We start from the raw sequence: 21,001 nt of genomic DNA on the forward strand, positions 1-21,001 counted from the left end.
TTTTTTTTTTTTTTGAAGAAAAAAAACAGTAGGCATTACATTTGTAACTGCACACATATGCAACTAGCTGTCCTTATGCTGAAGGATATTAGCCATAGCAAATTTCTAGGAGACTTAAGGGCCTCATTTATGAAGACAGCAGGCAAACTGCAATAACAGACTGCAAGGCTACCTATCAAGAAGCTTCATCCCGGAGTGCTAGAGGAGCATTTCCTTAAAGGGGAAAAAAAAAAAAAGAAAAAAAAAAAGAGGAAAACCCCAACAACTCCTTTACCTGCAATGTTTGTGTTAAACCTCCCTCCCACACACTCTTTTCACTCTTTTTATGGCTCCTACAAATTACTGTAAAACACACTGCAAAGTTAAGAAAATTCTAGCTCACTCTACTAAATAAAAGTTTTAGAACAGCAACACAGTTCAAAATTCCTTGTGTACTTCACCCTCAGCAAAGATTGAGCACGCTAATGAAACTCCGTGACAGCATAGCTTTATATTTGAGACTGCATTAAGATTTATAAACACTCTGAGCATGACTAAGGTCTGGAGCAGGGGGGCAGCATAACCAAAGCTGGGGAAGGCTGTGATTAGTGAGGAGGGAATGAGAGGAGATCAAATCAGCTGAGAAAGGAGGCAGAAAAGTGCAACTCATGTTTGGGACTTGGCACAGCAAAGAAATATACCATTAAAGCTTTAAAGTCAGTCTCATGAGAGAATGCCATTCCAGGGAGAGAAGCAAGAGTAAAAAAAAAAACACAAAAAAAACACCAAACAAAAAACACCACCAAAAAACCCCAACAATATGAAAGATGCAAAAGCATCAAAAAGTGTGATCAAGCTCTCTTGTATTTGTGGAGTCAGGTACTGGAGAAACTACAAAGCCCTGAGTCAGCAGCACAGATGTGACAGATGACACTGACTGGGAGGAAGGCAAACCAACTCTTCTTAAACTGAAGGACATGTCGCATGGGCAGGGGTGTAGGCAGCAGCAGCAGGAGAAAATACAGAGTTCCATGTAACGCCATCCGTCCTCTATGTCTGTGCATCCCCCGAAACACATGGGTCCCTCCAGCCTTCAAACTCCCTCCCCTTGCACCCACACGAGGAGTTGAGCTCCGGAGGGCGTGGAGGTGAGCTGTGCTGCGGCTCCGGCTCAGCTGGGACAGGCGTGCTCTTTGCTGTGTCTAGCTGGGCTGGGCTGCTTTGTGCCTTCCCCACAGCCCCAGGGCTCCCCGAGGCAGGCGGGGAGCGGGCAGCAGGCAGCGTGCTCCCTGGTGACATCAGCACCGAGAGCAGGGTCACCTCTCTCCTTCTAGAGATCTCCAGGCTTCCCAAATAGGGCAAGGTAGCTATGGGACAGAGTTGCGAAGACTTGGGCAGTGAAGATAACTCGATGCCACTCCTCATGGGATGGATCTTTTCCACAGGGGAGAGAGAGAGCAGAGAACGAGGGGAAGGAGTAGGCATGGAGGTAGAAGGGAGCTGATACAGTAAAGTTTCTGACAAGTCCTTCGGTACAGCAGGACTGATAACTAGGCAAGAGCAGCTGAGTGAAGACTGAACAGAATTTGCTGGATTTGACATGCAAAATTTTGGGGCAGGGGATACCAACAGTAAAGGTTCTTACTCTGGGTAAGAGGGTAAGAGAGATGAAGGGACATAGAGACAGCAGCTGGAGCGCAGAAGTTCGGAGGTGGCCAGTGAGTGACAGTGCATCTGTGTGGACGAGGAGCCCACAGCAAATAAATAAGACAAGAGCCTTATCTAAGTTTGAGAACAGCTAAGTTAAATGGCAAGCGGAGGGCTGCTACCTGAGCGAGAGAGCTCTGCTCCAGAAAATGTAGTTTAAACCCTCCTGTGAAGTTATTGTGCAATTGGGCATGCAATACTTACTGGATCGGATTCCTCCTCCAGCCTCTGCAGGATCCTGTAGCCGTTTCTTGGGTATTGTTCACGTCTGATGAGTCACAGTGCTTGCAGCAGGCCCAGGCCCAGCTGGACACTATGGCATAGGTGAGGCTACTGACCTTTATTTGCTGGGTTTTTACCCGGTTACCTCAGGCCTCTGCTGTGGCACTGTGCATCATCCGGGGGAAAAAAAAATGAATCACTCCTGGATTCGGTGGCAATGTCACTTGCAAAACCACAGCCCAGAGCACGTATGAGGGCACTGATCAAGAATCCTGTTGTGTTTCTTTGTCTTCTGCTACATCCTTTGTGGTCCTTTGTGTTGATTCATCCCCGAGGCCAGGTCCAGGTGTGCTCTCTTCCTTTCGTTTATGTGGGCAGTGACCTGTACCTGTCCGTCCCGTAACGATTCGTATCTGAGTAGGGTCAGACATACATGAACCGCAGGCCACCAGCCTTGGCAGACTCTTCAAAACTAATCAGTTGTTACAACTAACTTGCTTACAACCCCCACCACAAAGAGCAGCACTCTTCGCTACCTGCCAACATGTATGGAGCATTTACCTCCAGTCAGGATGATCCTGGAGTAAAGGAGGACATGGGTAGTGAGCCAGGTGGGAAGAAATACAAACTCCAGCACATTATAAGCAATTAACCCAAAGAAACCTTAGAGTGGAAACTAACTCACCGCAACAAGCATTTCCAGCACTTACTGCATAAGTAGTCCTTTTTGATATAACTTTGCGAATTAAGTTCAGCATGGACACATGATGCTGTAAGAGGAACTGAAGTGTGTTCAAGGTAACATCCTACTGTGGACTAAGCCATAGTAAACTGTCTTTGTTAATTATTTCCCAGTGATCAACAGCCTAGACATTCTTTCTCACTACCTCCATTTTAAGGTTCACAAAGGGACAATTCTACCTATTATCTGCTTGAGTGATCCTATGTTTCCATACTTAGAAAAGCAAAACAGAAGTAGAAAACCAGAATGCAGTACATTTTGCATGCAGTTTCTGTTTGTTAGGACAAATCTTTTTCTCAACATACAGGAAGAATATCATGCAGAAGGTAAAAAAAAATCCCCGCAACAGATTATTCCTCATCCTCTGCTTTTAAGAGACTACTCTAATAGATAACACAAATGGGTTTGAGCAACTGTAGCAACTGTTTTCAAGGATATCTTCTCTAAGCCACTGAGATGCCAAAAGAACGGGTCAAGTGGACATACATTTCAGATCTGCTAAGTCCTGGTCCCATCTCTGTCACATACCCCTCCACAATTTTGAGCAAAAGCACCTCATATCTACTGCATATCAGCTAGTGCATTTTTATCAACCCCCAATCCTTAGTTAAATAAAGAAATAAAACCACTTAACTAAATCCAGCCTACCTGTCAAGGATGCCCTTCTCTCGCAACCTGGCCTGACCATCCCTAGTTTCTAACGTGCAGCCCTAGCCACTCTGCTCTTGCAGATCCTCCACCATCCATCTAGCAATCGCAGCACCACGCTCCTTCAAAGGTTTCACTGCTATAATGGCAAAACCTGAGGAATCACTTCAGCTCTTTGCTGCAAAAGCCCATAGGTCATTGTGCACTCTGAATCAAGTGTTCGAGTTTTCTATTAGATACACAGGCAGTTCTTTATTTACAAAGGCCTGGATGTTAAGAAGACAGCACTACAAACAGGAGGAGTATTTATTTACAGATATCATTAGCAATTTACAAGAAAATGTAATAAACATGTCACATGAACAGCTGAAGCACTGAGTGGCTAACTGGATATTTCAGCTATCTTAATTAACTTCAGTATTGCATCAAATGCTGTAAGAGAGCGACAGATCACTAATGCCAAGTTAGTCATTTTCAGTAACAGTTCTCATGGAATTTTTTCCTTCTAAATAATCAAAACAATTGGTCATTGGACCTTATAAGGAAAAGTGCCATACCAAACAGATTTTCATAAAATACAGCTGTTTTAACTTCACAGTTCACTCCAGCCTATCTGCAGCACCTGAATTCTGGGGCTGCATTTTTATGTTTTTTTTTAAACAAGACAACAAGATAAAACTATTATAGTAATTAGCAGTAGAGTAACTCACTTGGGTGGTTTCATCTGTTCTTACGACAGTGAGGGACATTCAATAAAACCACAGCATAGCAAATTTTAAACTAATAAACACCAATACTTTATTTCTAGCAGCAAAGTATTAGCCTGTGAGATTTACTGCCAGAAGGTAGCATACAGTTAGACAGACAAGACTTAACATAGATAACTGGATCATGCAGAATTATAATGCGATTTGAAGAGGGCTTCAGGAAAAATTATACCAACCCTCTTTTTTCAGGACAAAATCCAAACCAGCAGAAAGTTAAATAAGAGAGGATCTTTATACCACCCCTTGAAGCATCTGATAGCAGCTAATATCAAGAGAAAATACAGGACTTGACAGAACAGTAGTCAGAATTCCTGTGTCGTATCAGATCTAGAGAGGATAACACTTTTGTGAATTCCAGACAGCAGCCTCCCACCTCTCCAGAGCATCTTTTGAAACATGCAGTTGAGCTTGCCTTGCGTATAGCAAAGTATATGTTTTAAGACCTCGGGCACTGGGATACCTGCCAAGTCACAACAAATATGTATACATAATCTAATCTACTTAAATTTTGAGTGGAAACTCTGTGCCCTTTAGATATATCCCTCAAGGCTACAAATAGCATACTTGTTGGACAGGATGAAGTTTCCCTGCGTAAGTAATAACTGAGCTCTTCTGGCATCTAACCACGCCTCCCGGCTTCTTCCAAAACCAGAGACTGGGGAGGGAGGAGTGATGAGGATGAAGGTTTGGCGGTTCGGAGATAGGGGCAAAAGGAGTTTAAGGAAGAGGAAACAGAGACAAATTATAGGTGTATTAGGAACAAGGTGCTCTTAATAAAACAGTTACAAGCAAGCAATCTCCCCCCCCCCCCCCTTTATCTGGCAGGTGACAAGTTGGTAAAAAAATTCCCAAAATGGAGAATCCTGTGAAGAGGAGAAGAGGGCCTAAAAAGTCAAATGAAGCAAAGCAGAGGCAAAGCAGCAGTGTTAACAAATTGCAAGGCAATGCTCACTGCCCAACAGATTTGAATACAGTGAGGATTATTCACAGCCTTGGTATGGTCACCTTTTCCTAGGAAAAACTGGCTAGAAAAAAAGCCAATGAAATCCTTGGGAGCCTGTATAGGCTTCTACAGCTAAAAATAAAATTAACAAATCAGAAATCAAAACAGTTTAGAATACACACGAATGTAAACAAACAGGAACATATTTTGACAGCACAAAGCAGTAGTTAAATAACTGTGCTGCCTTCTAAAATGAGGGAATATTACTATTTTTCTTTAAAAGCAGGTGACTATTGGGTTTGAAATTTCATACCGCACTTGTTTCTATGACCTATGAACCTTCTGTTAAGAAAAGCTAAACAACTGGATAAATTTTAATAAGAGATCTTTGCATTTGGCCTCTAGAAGAAAAATTTCACTGGCAGCCTTACTTCCTACCACTAACCAATCTCTTAAAATATAGTATCTACTAATCCTTTAAAACGCTTGGTCTAATTGCACACAATAATGGGCATACTTATCTGAAGCAGATCTAGTGTGGTCTACACTACTTGTTTCAGCAGGATTTTTTTTTTCTTTACTTCTAGCAGATAGTATTACAACTACAAATTTCAAACTGCAACTGCCCTGCTTACCCAAATCTGAGTACCAGAGGGCAGGCAAGGGAGATGTGGAGACTCGTGCCTGTGCCATCATTGTAACTGCACAAACAAGCAGTCTTTAAGAAAAAATAAATACTTGTGAACACGAAACGCAGATTCATGACCAGCTAATGCTGGGTAATACAGTCTGACAGCACGGCACCCACCCAAGCTGTCTGTCATTAAGAAAACATGAGAAAGTAACACAGAAACTTGGCTGTAGAAATTACATTTCTTTCCTGCCTCCTACCATATTGTGCAAATCTGCTGGAGTAAAGAAAGGTATGCATCCCCTTCTCCTGCAGAGAGAGCTGGAAGCTCATCTTAACTAAACCACAGTTGTTACATACTATTGATCACACACAATACACTTACTGCTGACCCGTAGCAATAATAATCTTCCACCCTCTCCCCAAACACACCACTTTCTCCCAGCCCCGCCAGTTAGCACAAGCTGCCACCACGACTAGTGCTGGGGGAAGTATCTGCTAAAGGGCCAGGTACAAAATGATCAAAAAGAGTTAGGGTTATGTGAAAGAACAGCTAAGAAAAACGACACAAGGCTACCAAAACAGGTACAACACCCTGATGACTTCAACATGTCCGTTTCTGAAATCATTTGTTTCCTTACCAAAGCAGGGGGGTGCTTTCAGAGGAGCCTGCATCCCAAATGCGAACATGAGAACGTGTCAAGACATCTGTATTTCAGTCTCATTGTTACCACAGTTGTCACCAAAACTTTAGGGTTTGTACCCAAAAGGCTGTACTTGCAAAGACAAGGGCTGATACTTCCCTTGAATTACAGGGCCACAGAAACCAGCACTGTGAGACATCAGGTTTTTTTTTAAAAAAAAAAAAACCAAAACCAACACAAAAAAAACACTGAAGGGTTTTGGCATGGATATAGCTATGGTACAGATAATTGCTGCCAGTTAACCTCAAGGCCTGATCCTTCATCAGATTTGACGGCTGCCTTGGCAAGCAGCTTCAGCAGTTACCTTCTCATCTCTGGACCCAATCCCAAAAGCAAAGCAGCTATCTCCAGAATTAGGTAACTCCACCTAAGCAAATGCCTTGTTTACTGGGTCAACCATAGGCAGAAGCAACTGTGCTCAGCCAACACCCCAAGCTGGCCGGACACAAGCCACCTCCTTGCTAGAGGCTGGGCTGCGTGGCAAAAGCAGTGCCAGGCTCAAGTGCCCAAGAGCAGCTTGGAGACAGGGGGTAAACGCTTTGGCACAGCACCTTGGCCAACGCTTTGGGATTGGAGATGGACACATCTGTCCAGCTGTCACGTTGATGGAAGCACAGGACGGCACTCTGTCAGCCTGTCCAGAGCTTAGTTATTTTGAGCATGCCTCCACATTGAAACAGTTGAAGGTATGATGCTTCTTCCTCCCTCCCTTTCCTTCTCGTGCTGGTGCTTGTCTGGCCACATAGTGTATCAGGCCAGAGAGCTAAAACAGTCACATTAACCCTACAGAGCTAAAATGGTCAAATTAACCCTACAGAAAAAATGCCGCCCATTTCCATGCAGTGGCTTAGTGCCAGCACAAGAGGAGGTAGAGAAGAGCCATCTCAGGTACAGGGATGGGCAGGCTGGGATTCCCGCAGCTCTAGCCCAAACTGCTTATCACTGAGAAACTGCACCCACAGATTTCCTATGGTCTCTTGGCACTAACCGGATTGAGCAGCCATTCAGAGTCAGGAACAGCAGAAATTTCAGCACCCTGCTAAACAGAGGGAGTTGGCACCACCTCCGTCTTGCAGACCCCATGTCCAAGAGGGTGGCAAGGGGAACCAACCCGGCAGAACAGACTGAGCACAACAGACTAATGGAGTATCACGGCACTGTGAGATGCTCTCACCTTAGCAGGGGTGATAAGAGGTACTAAATGACCAAGTTCATATTATTGGCAGTGCATGTATTTCCTTGAATAAACTTGGTCAGAACTAAGTCTGCCAAACAATCACAACAGAGAAAAGCACTGGGCAACTCTTTCAACTCACTATTCCCACTACAGTGAAAATAAGGTAGAAGTTTACAGTCCTCTGCACCAGAGGTGGCTACCAACCACAGAGGCCAACACAGGGACTCCTGAAAAGTGAATTAAGAAAAGTATCTACTATACTTATATAACCTTACCTGTCATATTGAAATACTATCTTCTGATTTAACAGGAAGCAAGGCCGCCATGTGATGAGATGGAAGAGTCTCAGAACAGCATCAAATCCAAACAAAGACTTTTTGCCTCATTTCAATATTGAGCAAAGTTGGAGAAAAGTTATGTGGACATACAATTCATGATGATAGCATGGCCTCTGGCATGGAGCATGTTTTCAAAGAAAGAATGAAAACATGAAGGTAAAGAGAAAATCGAATAAAACGTAACATGATTTTTAAAAGTTGAACCATGTCAAACATCCAACTTTTCTTCAGCATGACAAAATAGTGTTTCTACAAAGGAACCATGACAGTTCTAGTCTCACACAGTAAGAAATCTGATATGCTACCACCTGAGCAGTAGTTTGTTGTGCTGAGAAGAGAGGGGTTAGTTCAAGAATAGTATGTCAGGAAAAGCAGCAGATAAAGAAGAGATGACACCAGATTTCTTTCTGAAAGGTGGAAGGATGTTATTTATGGACTTCTGCCAAGACTGGTCTTCAGTCTTTTTTGATTCAACATTTTCATTTAGAATTTTTTTTATGCCTTTAAGTAAGCACTACTAAAATGTGTAGAAAATACTAAACTAGGAGGTACCAGAAGTACAGTGCAGACTGAAACAACACACAAAAACTGCAACAAATCTTAAGGACAGCTGCAACAGAAATGGGATGAAAAGTAACAACAAAGGACAGAGTAACGCACTTAAGAGACTAGTGGTTTCTAATGAAAAGAGACAAATCATTAGTTGGAAGTAGCAGAGAAGAACCATCCTATAAGCAGCTAGTAAAACTCACTAAAGAGAGCTGGTTCAGAAGAAAGAAAATATAATGATTCAACAAAGCAGCTGTATTTCCAGCGCAGAAAGGGACATACGGATGCCACTACAGTGGACTACCAAGATCTTGCTGGGAACACCGTGTATAAATCTGGTAATACATATTCACAAAAAAATCTATTTGGGATAGCACAACAAAACATCTGATTAAAAAAAACAAAAAACAAAACAACCAAAAAACCACAAAAGGTCTTAGGAAGTACACCAATGAGACAATCAGCAGGGCTGGCATAAATAAGTGTAAGCTTATCAAAAGTAAGTTTAGGCTGGAAATTAAAAGGGTTCCTAGACAATAAAACACTGGCTTTAAGTTTACACGTCAGAAGATAGGGATGTGGACAGAGGAAAAAATGAAACTAGTTCACAAGTGGATCTATATATGTTCACAAAGACAGACATGGTTTCTGTGACAGCAAGGCATTTGACTCAGCCAGGGTGATTTGTTCCAGTTCTGAATACTCCTCGGAATACTGAGGTCCCTGAATACTCATCAGAACACAACGATGGTCCTAGCGGGTCAGAGCAGAAGCCCATCCAGCCCAGCATCCTTGCTTCAGTAACAGCTGACAGCAGATCATGAGGAGGGAAAGCATGTAGTATTTTGGGGAAGTATCACCATTTGTGATTTAGGGACTTCCTGAGCTAGGCAGATTTAATAGCCCTTCTTTCCACTAATTTGGTAGCCCTCTCTTGTGCCCATGTAAGCTTTCTTACTCACAACACCCCATGGCAAGGAGTTCCACAGCTTAATTTCACGGTTTATTAACAACCCATCTGAACACATCTCCCACTATTTCTCTTTCCTCTCAGCTAATGATTTTGCTCCCCCTTCATCCCATCTATGCCATTCCTTTATGATCCCCTGTCTGTGATATGAAACCTCTATTGTATTCTCCCTTTTGTAGCCTCTTACCAGTCGGAAAAGTCTAAGCTTACTTAGGCCTTCCTTCCATGGAAGCTGTTTCACTACCTTTTTCGTATTCATCACCTTGTTCTGTATTTTTGCCATTCTACATGTATCTTTTGTACGGTATTGAGGAGACAGGACACCACAGATTGCTGCCTGTTTTATTTCTTTCCTAACAATTAATTCCCAAAGTCCACCAAAGTACAGTGGCTTGACATCTACATTGGGCAAGTCAGCATAAACTTGAATAACAACGGGGGGATGGGGGAGTGGTAGGAGGACACGTGAACAAAATACAACGTATTGGTGAAGAGGCAACACAACTTGGAAAAGGAAACAAAGCTCCACAAAGCAAGTGGAGTTCTCTGAAGGGATCAATAAATATGTAGATAAGGGAGATGCAACTGAATGGCATGCAGGTAATATCTACACTGAAGTGGCTGGAGACTGACAAGACGAAGCTGAACAGACTGGTAGTTACTGCCTCTTCCAATAAAAGAGCTGAAGATGTGAAATGAAATGATAAGGACACAGGCTCAAGAAGGAAATGTACCTATTTTTCACACATTTCTACTGTGGAACTCCTTGCAACAGGGTGTTTAGACACTTAAGAGTTTACAAAGGCCCAAGAGATCACAGGAAAAAGTTATGGAAAAAGTCCAGTAAAGGTTAGCAAATACAAACCCACCATGACTGGCTCAGGAAGCCTTTGACAAGTGAATTATTGAAGATCAGGAGAATACTCTGGGAAAGCCATGTCTTCATCCTTGCCCTGCTCCTGGGCCTTTCACCACACCTTTGGTTTTGCCACTGTCAGAAACAGAACACCAGGCTTTGATATGCACACAAGGGTAATTATTCCTACTAAATAAAAAGCAAACACAGAATTTGATCAGCATTTATCAGGTTGATCAAAAGTAGTATTTGTCATCTCAGGCCTCGATTGGGCTGGTAAGACCTGTGATAACAGTTCTCTAACAACACTTGATTTGGAAGCAAGACAACTCTTCTGTTAATTTACACAAGCACCGACACTGCTGTCAGTAGGTACAAATGCTAACTCAAATCCAGCATATTTTACTATTGGCAGAATGAGTAGGATCACATTTCACCATGCTGCCAAACACTTGCCATTATAAGACAAACTCCTCTACATAAGACAACTTACGACTTTGCCAAACTGCCATTGTTTGGGCTGAAATTTTACAAGTTAGTGTCTGCTTCAGTGTTTTGTTCCTTCACTTTTTATTCATTCAAAACAGCACAGCCATTTCAGAAAAATAAAGGTTAATGTAAAAAAAGTTTTGTCTGTGTCAAAAGATTCCGGCGGACTTTTCCTTTTCCTAGAGTTTTGAAGCCCTGTCCTTTGGGATGGAGAATTGAAAATAGACAGGGGTAGTGGTAGAGCTGTCATTCCTGTGAACTCTTCCCAAATTTGCCCGATTTCTTGATTACTTATTCCACAAGTCCTTTAGTCATTCAGAAACCAATCTTTTGAGTCAGATAATGGAACACTGTCCTAGAGGACTCAGATTCTACTAGAGATCTGTGTCATTTAAACTGAATGCTACAGAAGAGGTCATTAATTTTCCAGGTCTTTGACATGGGTCTACAAGGAGTGATTTGCAGAAATAGTGCCTGCAGCTGCAGTGGAAGGCAGTGAAAGTTGTGTTCTAAACAGATTATGAAGACAATGGTTTATGAAAAACTCGGCCTAGTAATCTCAAAACAGGTTGTCCCCAAAAATGCCACAGAAACTTGATTCTTAAAAAAACAACCCTCAGAAAAACCACAAGAGCCATTTACTTTATTCTCACTCTGCATTTTATCCTGTGCATGCACTGCAGACTCTCCTGCTTTGGTATGAAGGTGCTTACAGTACAAGTCTCATGATGCAGGTTGGGCAAGTAGTGTCTCTCCATCACAACAGTCAGAAACAACGTACAAGCAGCTAGGTATTTCATGAGGATATGGACTGTGGCTGTAGGGCAGGATTTCTCAAAGTATCCAGAGCCTGAGGCAAAACATCAAACGTGCTAGAGAGCATACCAGAACTCTGTATAAATATGTTCCATTGTTAAGATCCATGTATAAGTTTCCAGCCAGCAAACTGGCTTTTGAACTCCCATCTGCAGGATACATACAGCTCTGAGAACTAGCATCCCACTGGGTATTTGCCTTCAGTGATCCAGGGCCTGAAAAGTAGGATAGCATAGGAGTGCCCATGGCAATGACTGAGAGAAACATAATTTGGCTTTGTGTAAATGAGGGACAGCTGAATTTACTATTTTATTTAAAAACAGTAGTGTCAGCCACTGTTGTTAAATTAACACACAAAATTAAACAGCGTGCATACATGCAACCGCAAGTACTTTAACTCCTTTTTCCCCCCTTCCTTTCCACATGCCTTAGTTCTCCTCCTTCGAGTAACACTGTAAGCTTGTCAGGGGAAGGACAGATGCCTGCTGTGTTTTCCTTTTCAGCCTCTAGTACACTGAATCCTAAAAATGGATGCTACTTTTTTTTTTTAAGGCATGAACAAAGCAACACAACTCCGAAAGCCTCCTTTAGTTCTATTTATTCTTACCCAGTCATCAGCGCTTAGAAACAAACATTCTTCCTGTCCACTGCTCTCCTGTGAAAGACCACAGTATCTATAGTTACTGGAGAAGAGCGCTTCAGTTATCTAGGCTCCAATCCTTCCCATGCTTTACTTTTCAGCTTGCCCCAGAAGGCTTGCTCCCTCAGAGGACACCAGAATCAAGATTTCTCTCTTTCCAAAGGCAGCTACTGAAATACTCTCTCATCACTGGGAAGCTCGTCACTCCTTAAAAGAACCAAATACCAAGATCACATCTGAAACTGAAGAGCTAAAGAGTCACTTCTGATCAACTTACAACTTCCAGCCAACTTGCCAGGCCTCCCCCAGCGCAAGGAAAGTGGTGAGACTGCAACTCTAGCCCTAAGAAATGCTGTCAGCACAGGCTGAGCTTTTTTAAAAAGAGCTACCAACTTCCCCCAATCCATTTTTTCTTCTTAGTTGTAGGTCTTCCTGTCAAAGGAAAGCATATTGGGCAGGTGGCACACACTACTACAGTAACACTGTGAAACTCTCATCAGGACAGAAATAGCATCAGAAACAGCACCTCAACTTCCTTCAAAATATCCATGATTTTCTAACAGCCCTAGGAAGCAATCACCATAATTAATTCCCCATCCTAAGAATGGAATGGCATGAGGGAACAGGGGGAGAAGGACTATATCAAGCAAGAATCTTTCCTATTCCTTTCTTAAACAATGCCTGCTTACAAGAGGCAATCTCACACAAATACAAGGTATTTTTGGCTGATCTTGCTGGGCTGTTTCTCCTTGGCCATTTGGAAATCAAATTTATTAAAGAAAACATTGTATTTTTGGCTAGAGGTAGCTTAAGAGCTTTCCTCAGAATCCATGAGAAGAGCTGCCCAGCAGAGAAAGACCTGGGGGTGCTGGTTGACAGCCGGCTGAATATGAGCCAGCAGTGTGCCCAGGTGGCCAAGAAGGCCAATGGCATCCTGGCCTGTATCAGAAACAGTGTGGCCAGCAGGAGCAGGGAGGTGGTTGTTCCCCAGTACTGGGCACTGGTGACGCCGCACCTCGAGTACTGTGTTCAGTTTTGGGCCCCTCACTACAGGAAAGACATTGAGGTGCTGGAGCGTGTCCAGAGAAGGGCAACCAAGTTGGCAAGGGGCCTGGAGCACAAGTCTTATGAGGAGCGGCTGAGGGATCTGGGGTTGTTCAGTCTAGAAAAGAGGAGGCTGAGGGGAGACCTTATCGCTCTCTACAACTGCCTGAAAGGAGGTTGTAGCCAGGTGGGTGCTGGTCTCTTCTGTCAGGTGGCTGGAGGTAGGACGAGAGGAAATGGCCTCAAGTTGAGGCAAGGGAGATTTAGGTTAGATATTAGGAAAAATTTCTTTATTGAGAGGGTTGTCAAACATTGGAATGGGCTGCCCAGGGAAGAGGTTGATTCACCATCCCTGGAGGTATTCAAAAAGCGAGTGGACAGGGTACTTCAGAACATGGTTTAGGGGGCATGGTTAATGGTTGAACTCGATGATCTTGAAGGTCTTTTCCAACCTAAATGATTCTATGATTCTAAGATACTTCCCTCTTCAGTGGAGCAGCACAAATTTGCGGCTAAGAAACTTTGGGCATAATTCTGAAAGGAACAAACAAACAAGCCAAAGTCCAAGGTCACACAAATATCCTCTCAGGACAGCTGTTTATTTTATATAATTCTTCCAGCTGTGCAAAAGGTGCTCTAAACAAACAGAGCATGTTGCCAAAGAAAGGGAAGCAGCTCAACACAACCTGCACTACAGCAGAGTTCTTCCCTGTGCAGGGTGACGATTCCGAGCCCAAGAAGCTGCTGTGGCACACAACACAGGGCAGCAAGACCCAGGACCTGAAACTCTGTTGGCAGATGGGTATTTCTGATGGTTCATCGAAAGGAATGTGCTAAGAACAGCATGCAAAAATCCACTGAAGCATTCAAGTAGTCAGAGGATCGACATACTTTGCAGGTATATCCTTGGCCACAATCTGCTAGTGCTTTATCTATAAACTACTTACCGATACACAAATATCCCTCTGTTTCCTAGTGCTCCTATGTCACAGAGCACCATCAGACTAACCAGTGCAGAAATAAGAACACAAACATTTTTCTTTTGCAGCTGGTGAGTAATATGTGACTGAAGAATGATGAAAGCTACTACCAGAGTAGAAAAGCAATCTGGTACGGGGAAATGGTACATTAAAAAAAAAGCAGTAATGAAACATTCAGGAGATGAATCAAAACAAAAAACAAACTGAACTTTTCCTATAAATCAGATTTCAAAATACTAAACAATAAGAGACTTGATTATGAAGAAATCTAAACACATGCAAAAATAAAAGGGCCAGATCAACAAGGTGTTTTGAAGTATTATTAAAATGATGGTCCACCTTGAGAAGGTATTTTTCAGATGCACTGACAACTCTAGACAACCTTATTTTATGCTCTCCATTTTTTTCTTGGAGATATAAATGAAAACAGTTGTTGAGGAAAACTGCACATACTTGGAATAAACATGAAAGAGTAACAAGATGGGAAACAAGTCATTACCAGACAGGAAAAGAGAGAAAGCAGAAATCCAGAAAACCTGAAGCAGAATAACAAACAAACAGTTTAATCTTTTTGAGGGCAGTGGGATGCAGTGATGATGGCTAGGAACACACACTCTTCTGGTCCTCTTTCACTGTAAGGAGTTTATCATGGGCTTGACCTCTCGTCTCTTGGCTTTTTAAATATAAAAGCTCCTCTTCGGTAAATACATTCTCATCTTTAAAACATAATTATGGTCGGAAAGTTGGCACTAAAAATAGCACCAAGGAGCTTCATATTCATGTCTTCTTGATTTCTGTATCAATTTACTTGATTGCAACAGTCAAGCCTATGTCCTGTGGTCCTCAAGACTGAAAGGAGTTCTTAGGAGGGTTAGTCCTAAAGAGATGTTTGACAGGGTGACACTTTTGAGTTTAAATCCGTAAATAATAGTTGAAATATCAATGTGTGACTGTAAATACATCTATATAAAGGACAAAGCATTCACAAATGTTTAGCGACTTTCTTAAGCAAGTTTCTAAGTAAAAAAAAAAATTAGATTAGGGAAACATATAAAAAAAAAAAAAGAATACATATTCCACTAATCCATACTGGCATGCCAGGAAAACTTAAAGACAATTTGGAACAAACTTCACAAATTCTTACAATTAGGAAATACATGAGGAATAACATCATGAATAAGTCTTCAAATTAGCAAGTGACCAAGAAGTATATGCCTTGCCAATTTCAGTTCAAATCAAAATACTTCATGATACAAGCATATTTTTAGTACTTTTACAAATAAATGGGTTCTTTGGAATAAGATTCTTCACTCACTAACATTCTCATTTTTTTTCCTGCAGTGTCAGAAACAGCCATTTCAAGATGACTTTTGCAAATCTGCAAATTGAAAAGGACAATTAACATGTAATCTCATATGAAGTTAGAGCCTTTGAAAAAAAGGATAAAAATATTTTAAATAGAATCTTGGAAAAGGTTTTTTTTTCCTCACTTTAAAAACTGCCTGAAATAACTACTGCACTAACCTGATGACACACTTATTTACTATATTTTCTTACACCCGTTATTCAGTTGTTGGCAGTAATACAACTTCATTTAGCAATAGCTTGGACCCCTCAGTAAGGGAATGTGTACATAGTAGCTCTCTAATCTTGCTGCCCAGCTGCTAAGACAGTCACATGAGTCACTTGCTGCCTTTAGAGCAACACACACCACTTGCTGAATTTAGAGACATTCTCTGTTTCTGCACTGGCCACATATATATAAATTGAGTAATACCCTATCCTAATCACACACAAAACACTCTAGGTGGGTTTTTTTTTTGGTTGGGTTTTGTTGGGTTTTTTTAGGTTTAAACTGGTGAGTCAAAGAACGTATTTTTTACTAATGCAGTTAACAACCCAGCTCCACAAAGTGATTTATGTACTGGTTTTCAGCATTATCATTTTCACTCCAGTTAGGCTAACTTCCAGAATCAGTTCAAACGTAGGTAACTTCATCTAATTGTTCAGTGAAAATCCAGCCCTGGAAGAATGAAGAACTCTATCTGCCAGGACGATTCAGTACACAGCTTTGGAAAGAAACACTTTACAACAATTCCTTCCTTATCAGGATTTTAAACTGTGACTGTTTGGAACACCACCTTATTCAACCGTCTATTTAAAAACAATTTACATAAAGACTGGCATAGCTACTTCCAGGCAGCACTCTGGTCTACTGATACATAAAACTCCTTGTTGAAAATACTTTATTTATTAACATAATCTATAGGTAATGCATAGGAAGTACTATCACATACAAACAGCACACAGCCTTTCAGCAAAACACTGTGAGGATAATCTTCTTTGGACTGTCACTGTATCCTCAGTGTAGGCCCTAGGATGTTTCATTTTACTCTGTATCACATACTATCTTCTTTCCCATATTGTCCCCGTGTCTCATTATGGCACTGTTCTTTGCAGATGGTCGTATATGGAAGTGATCAACAACACAACCTATTACGCTCTGGTCATATGTGTTCATAGACTACCAGCATAACAACCCGGCCCCCAGAATCATACTTCAAGGTACAGGGCTAATGCCACCAAAACCACAAAGTCTTTTAGATTATACAAAACACACTTCTCCAGTTCAAAAATATATTGGCCCAAATTGCAAAAGGTGTTTTAGCGTGCCTGAAGAAGAAAGCAGTGTGTCAAACCTTACCTAACTCTATTAGTTTAAAGTACGGCCAAGCTTGCCTTAAAATGGTCTTTACAGACTTCTTGCCAGTAGGAGATGTCCCAACTCACCAGTTGAGCAGCAGCACATTTTCAAGTTAAATACTCTAATCTGTCAGATAACATTAAATAGAGCTCTGTAACTAGCCAGAATAGAGTATCAAGTAGTAACAACTAACTAAACTTTTCACTCATCTTGTACCATCCTGAATTAGCATTTGTAAAAATAAATGAAATGGTTGAGCAAACTTTGCACTGTAATTCAACTAAGTACAAGCAAATTCATTGTATTGGTATTTAATACTTAAAAAATTCTAGTCACAGATGTACACAGTGGCAGTCAACCTACAGTCAAATTTCAGACTAACACACACATATCTACTGTTCTTATGAGTAACACCCAAGATTTCTGAAGTCAAATGATAAGGCAGAACTGTATTTTTCTGTTGTATTTTTTGCACTTTACAGAATTTTCTGCCAAGTCACTATTGCTGTTCCCCACGTTTTTGTGACTCTTTACACTGCAACAGTATACAATTACAAAAATTGAATGAGGAATATACAACTTCAGAGAATGAAGTGGCAGAGGAACACGGGGCAAGATTAGCAATTGAAACTACTAATCCACATGAATCTGTGTCCAATCCAGCTGGCGTAAATTCTCATCCTCCTTTACTCTATCTTTCCCATAATCAGTATAGCATTCCATTCAGGTATTTGGCTATCACAACATAATATTCTACAACCAAATTAGGAATTGCCACCCCCTCACACTGAGAAAAGGTGTTTGTATATGCCATCTTTAATCAACAATTTGTCTCGAATAACCAGAATGCCTTAAAGCAGGTCAAACCATGCTGACATAAAAAACAATTATTGGAATAAAGGCTGCAATTTGATAATGCACGTATTATGCATTCCATTAAAGAAGCCGCTCTCCTTAAGAATTCAAGTTTATGCGTGTATTTCTGTGATAACCTGAAACCTTTCAGATGGACTCTAGTAAGACGTAGCTGCCTGGAATAAGAACATTGCCTACAGAATGATGTATGATGGCTTAGTGGATTAGCATGTTAAAAGCATAATCTCTTTTGTCACAGCTATTTTTAAGTGGTCTTAAAAAAAGTATAAAATGTTAATTCTGTTTTTCAATAAACATAACTTTTGATCTGCTGAGTCAGAGGTGTTATGCATAATAATCACAGCAGGAGTACAATGCTATTTGTATTTGTTTGGAGGAAAAAGCATGAGCACAATTCTGTGCAAATAACAAGAAAAAATATCATGGAGCAGAATTCAATTAAAGGCAAATACACCAGCAGAAAATAGTAATTCTGACAAAACAAAACACTTGTTTTCCTAGGTACAATCCATTACTAGAAAGTCAACTCCAAAGCCACATAACATTTACATTCAGGTTTTATAATATACACTTCCAACACTGGACTACAATACAGTGTGCTACTAAGTCAGTGCCATATCACTTTTCCATGTATCACTTTTAATTCTGAATTCAAACCCACAAAACCAACAAACTCACTAACCTTAGAAAGCACTTTATCATGCACTATCTGAATGTAGTAGAAGAGCTTTGTGTTTGTACAGCTCCCAGAAATAATCATGGCAGGGTTCTGAATACCTATGCATGTCTAGATACCTAACCTTTTTACCTCAAAAAAAAAGTTATGGATGTACATGGACACAACATTTTTTTTTTTTTTGCTTTGATCAAGTTCTGATGGTTTTGCTACTGAAATCTATATTCTTCTAAATGTACATTATGTATTAATTTCATAAATATATTAATATAACACACATTCCCTTACTGAGAGATCCAAGCTATTGCTAAATGAATCTCCCATGACACTAAGTATTATTTAATTATTTAATATATTAAATATTATTTATTATTATTATTTTTAATATTTGTTTATTATTATTATTACTTTTTAATTATTTAATATAGTAATATCATCAGATTAGTAGAGCAGTTATTTTTCTTTGCTTTCAAGACAGTTAAATATTTTTGCAAGATCTTTAGTAAAAGGATTTTTGTCCTTTTCAAACACTCTAACTTCATACGTGGTTACATTAATTGCCCTTTCAAGTTGACAGACTTGTAAAAATCATCCTGAAGTGTCCATTTCTGATACTGCAGGAAAAAATGAAAATGGGAGTGAAGAAAGGATCTTATTCCAAATAATGAATTTATTTGTAAAAGCCAGAGTAAAGCAGTTCCCTGTTCACACCGTAGAAAGAGACCAAGCCTTCACTGCAGGTCTGCTCCTTCCACGTTCAAGACACTGCAGTTCCATCATTAAGCAGCATCCCCTGCTGAGAAGCACATGACTCTACTGTTCCATGATGTACCCTCAATGACCACCGGTTTCCAAATGATGCTAAAAAATATACTGGTTTTAACCTGTGAAAAAAAAACCCTGAACAGCTTCATTATTGACAACCTGAAAGATCACCCCTTTTCATGACTGCCACCTGAAACCTTCTCAGATGCATGTTACAATAAAAAAAACCAGATGGGGAAATACCACTCACTCCCTGAGAAGCATTTCAACTTTAACATAGACCTCTCATTCTGAGACAGGCTTAAAATGTTAGCATTACAGACTATACAGTTACTACTGTACATTTACTAATGACCTACCTAGAATTTGATAGATGGAAATGATGATATTTGGAAAGCATGAAGTAGAGGCTGAATATCTTGAAGGTCACAGTGAAGAGAATTGTCAGCATCCAACTGGATTTTAATAAGCTTTGCCAGAGGAGCCCAGGACATGCATTTTTATTGACTGTTTGTTCAATTTAATTTGTTTTGATTTATAGCAAAGCACTGTTGAAGAGGCCAAGGAAACTTTCAAATAATCTGGCCAAAATCAGACAGGAAAAAAAGTCTCCCTCTTCCATCTACAAATTCTGTAGTTCAGGTCATTTAATAACTTTGCCAGCCACTGCAACATACTCAAAAAATATTAAGAGACAGACTTCCTAAACAACTGATGAACGCAACAAGTGGAGGGGAAAAAAAAGAATAAATTTTTATCCCCACATAACCAGTCTAAAAACACCTAAAGCAAGAAGATAGAATGCTTGCTCTTCAGGCCTGAGCTCTGCCATGCGCAGGGGGGGGAGTATATGTATTTTTGACTAGATACTCTCTCAGATGTACCCCCAAACAGAAAATCACATGATGAATTTACAAAGTTGCTAAGTAACAGTTCATTCTCAAGAGGGATACAAATACATTATGATCTCCATCCACCAGACCTCTTAACCTTCCTAGAAAGGCCTTAGAGAACGTTTGGAGAGAGAGAGATATACACACATATATATGGATGGATGATCTTCAGAGCACTGTTGGCAGTGAAAGTGGTGGCAAATTTTTATGTATATTTGGGAAAGGAGAATTAACAAATCAGTTAAGCTCTCTCTTCTTCAAACTATGAGTCTTACTATCTCAATGAAACAAATGCAATTTAAGTACTACTACTTCACATAACAGTTACAGAACACTCGCAACCTGACAGCGAATTTCTGCCTGCCTTTAAGCTTTTTTGTTAAGCTACTTACATAAAACCTTTATGCTAAAACTACCACCAAATATCAAACTACCTCCTTTATGATAAAAGTCGGATGCTTAGCAGAAAGGATTATTTGACCTTCAACCACAGTTTAATAACTAAAACTATGACAGGAATAGGGAAGGTTTAGGGCATCCATGAAGTCTTTGAGCGTTTGCTCAGAATTGAGGGACCTTCTATGGCTTGATTCCTGATGAAAACTGGAACAAACAGCACAATACTCAAGCACTTATTCAGACAAAACCTTTAGGGAATTGAATCTGCCTAATGAAGAATTGTGGAGTTCATCTCAAGATAACTGAATATATTATCAGTTTCAAGGTTGCAACATTACTGTGTGACTGCAATCACAAATTCATACGATTTAAATAATTTTGAGAGACTGAGGGGCAGTAATTTAAGTCATCAGAGCCCCTTCCTGACCACACCTCCCTTTTCACTCAAGGCTTGAGCAAAGATCCAGTCTCATTTTATGTTCAGTA

General features: G+C 40.6%; 1 protein-coding gene across 8 annotated transcripts in view; it reads right to left on the reverse strand.

Moving 5' to 3' along the window:
• Nucleotides 1–21,001, reverse strand: part of PLAG1 (PLAG1 zinc finger) — a 50,081-nt gene that overhangs the window by 19,953 nt on the left and 9,127 nt on the right. For 2 of the 8 annotated variants that reach the window (XM_052788428.1, XM_052788424.1), the window contains exon 1: nucleotides 1,891–12,087. The exons of 3 other annotated variants lie outside the window; for them this stretch is intronic. The gene's annotated coding sequence lies outside the window, so the exon portion shown is untranslated. Of the gene's footprint in view, nucleotides 1–1,890; nucleotides 12,089–21,001 lie in introns of those variants that run through there. 3 more of the 8 variants (XM_052788427.1, XM_052788425.1, XM_052788431.1) reach the window with 3 other exon arrangements.

Source organism: Harpia harpyja, chromosome 5, assembly GCF_026419915.1.
Source record: "Harpia harpyja isolate bHarHar1 chromosome 5, bHarHar1 primary haplotype, whole genome shotgun sequence".
Lineage (NCBI taxonomy): Eukaryota > Metazoa > Chordata > Aves > Accipitriformes > Accipitridae > Harpia > Harpia harpyja.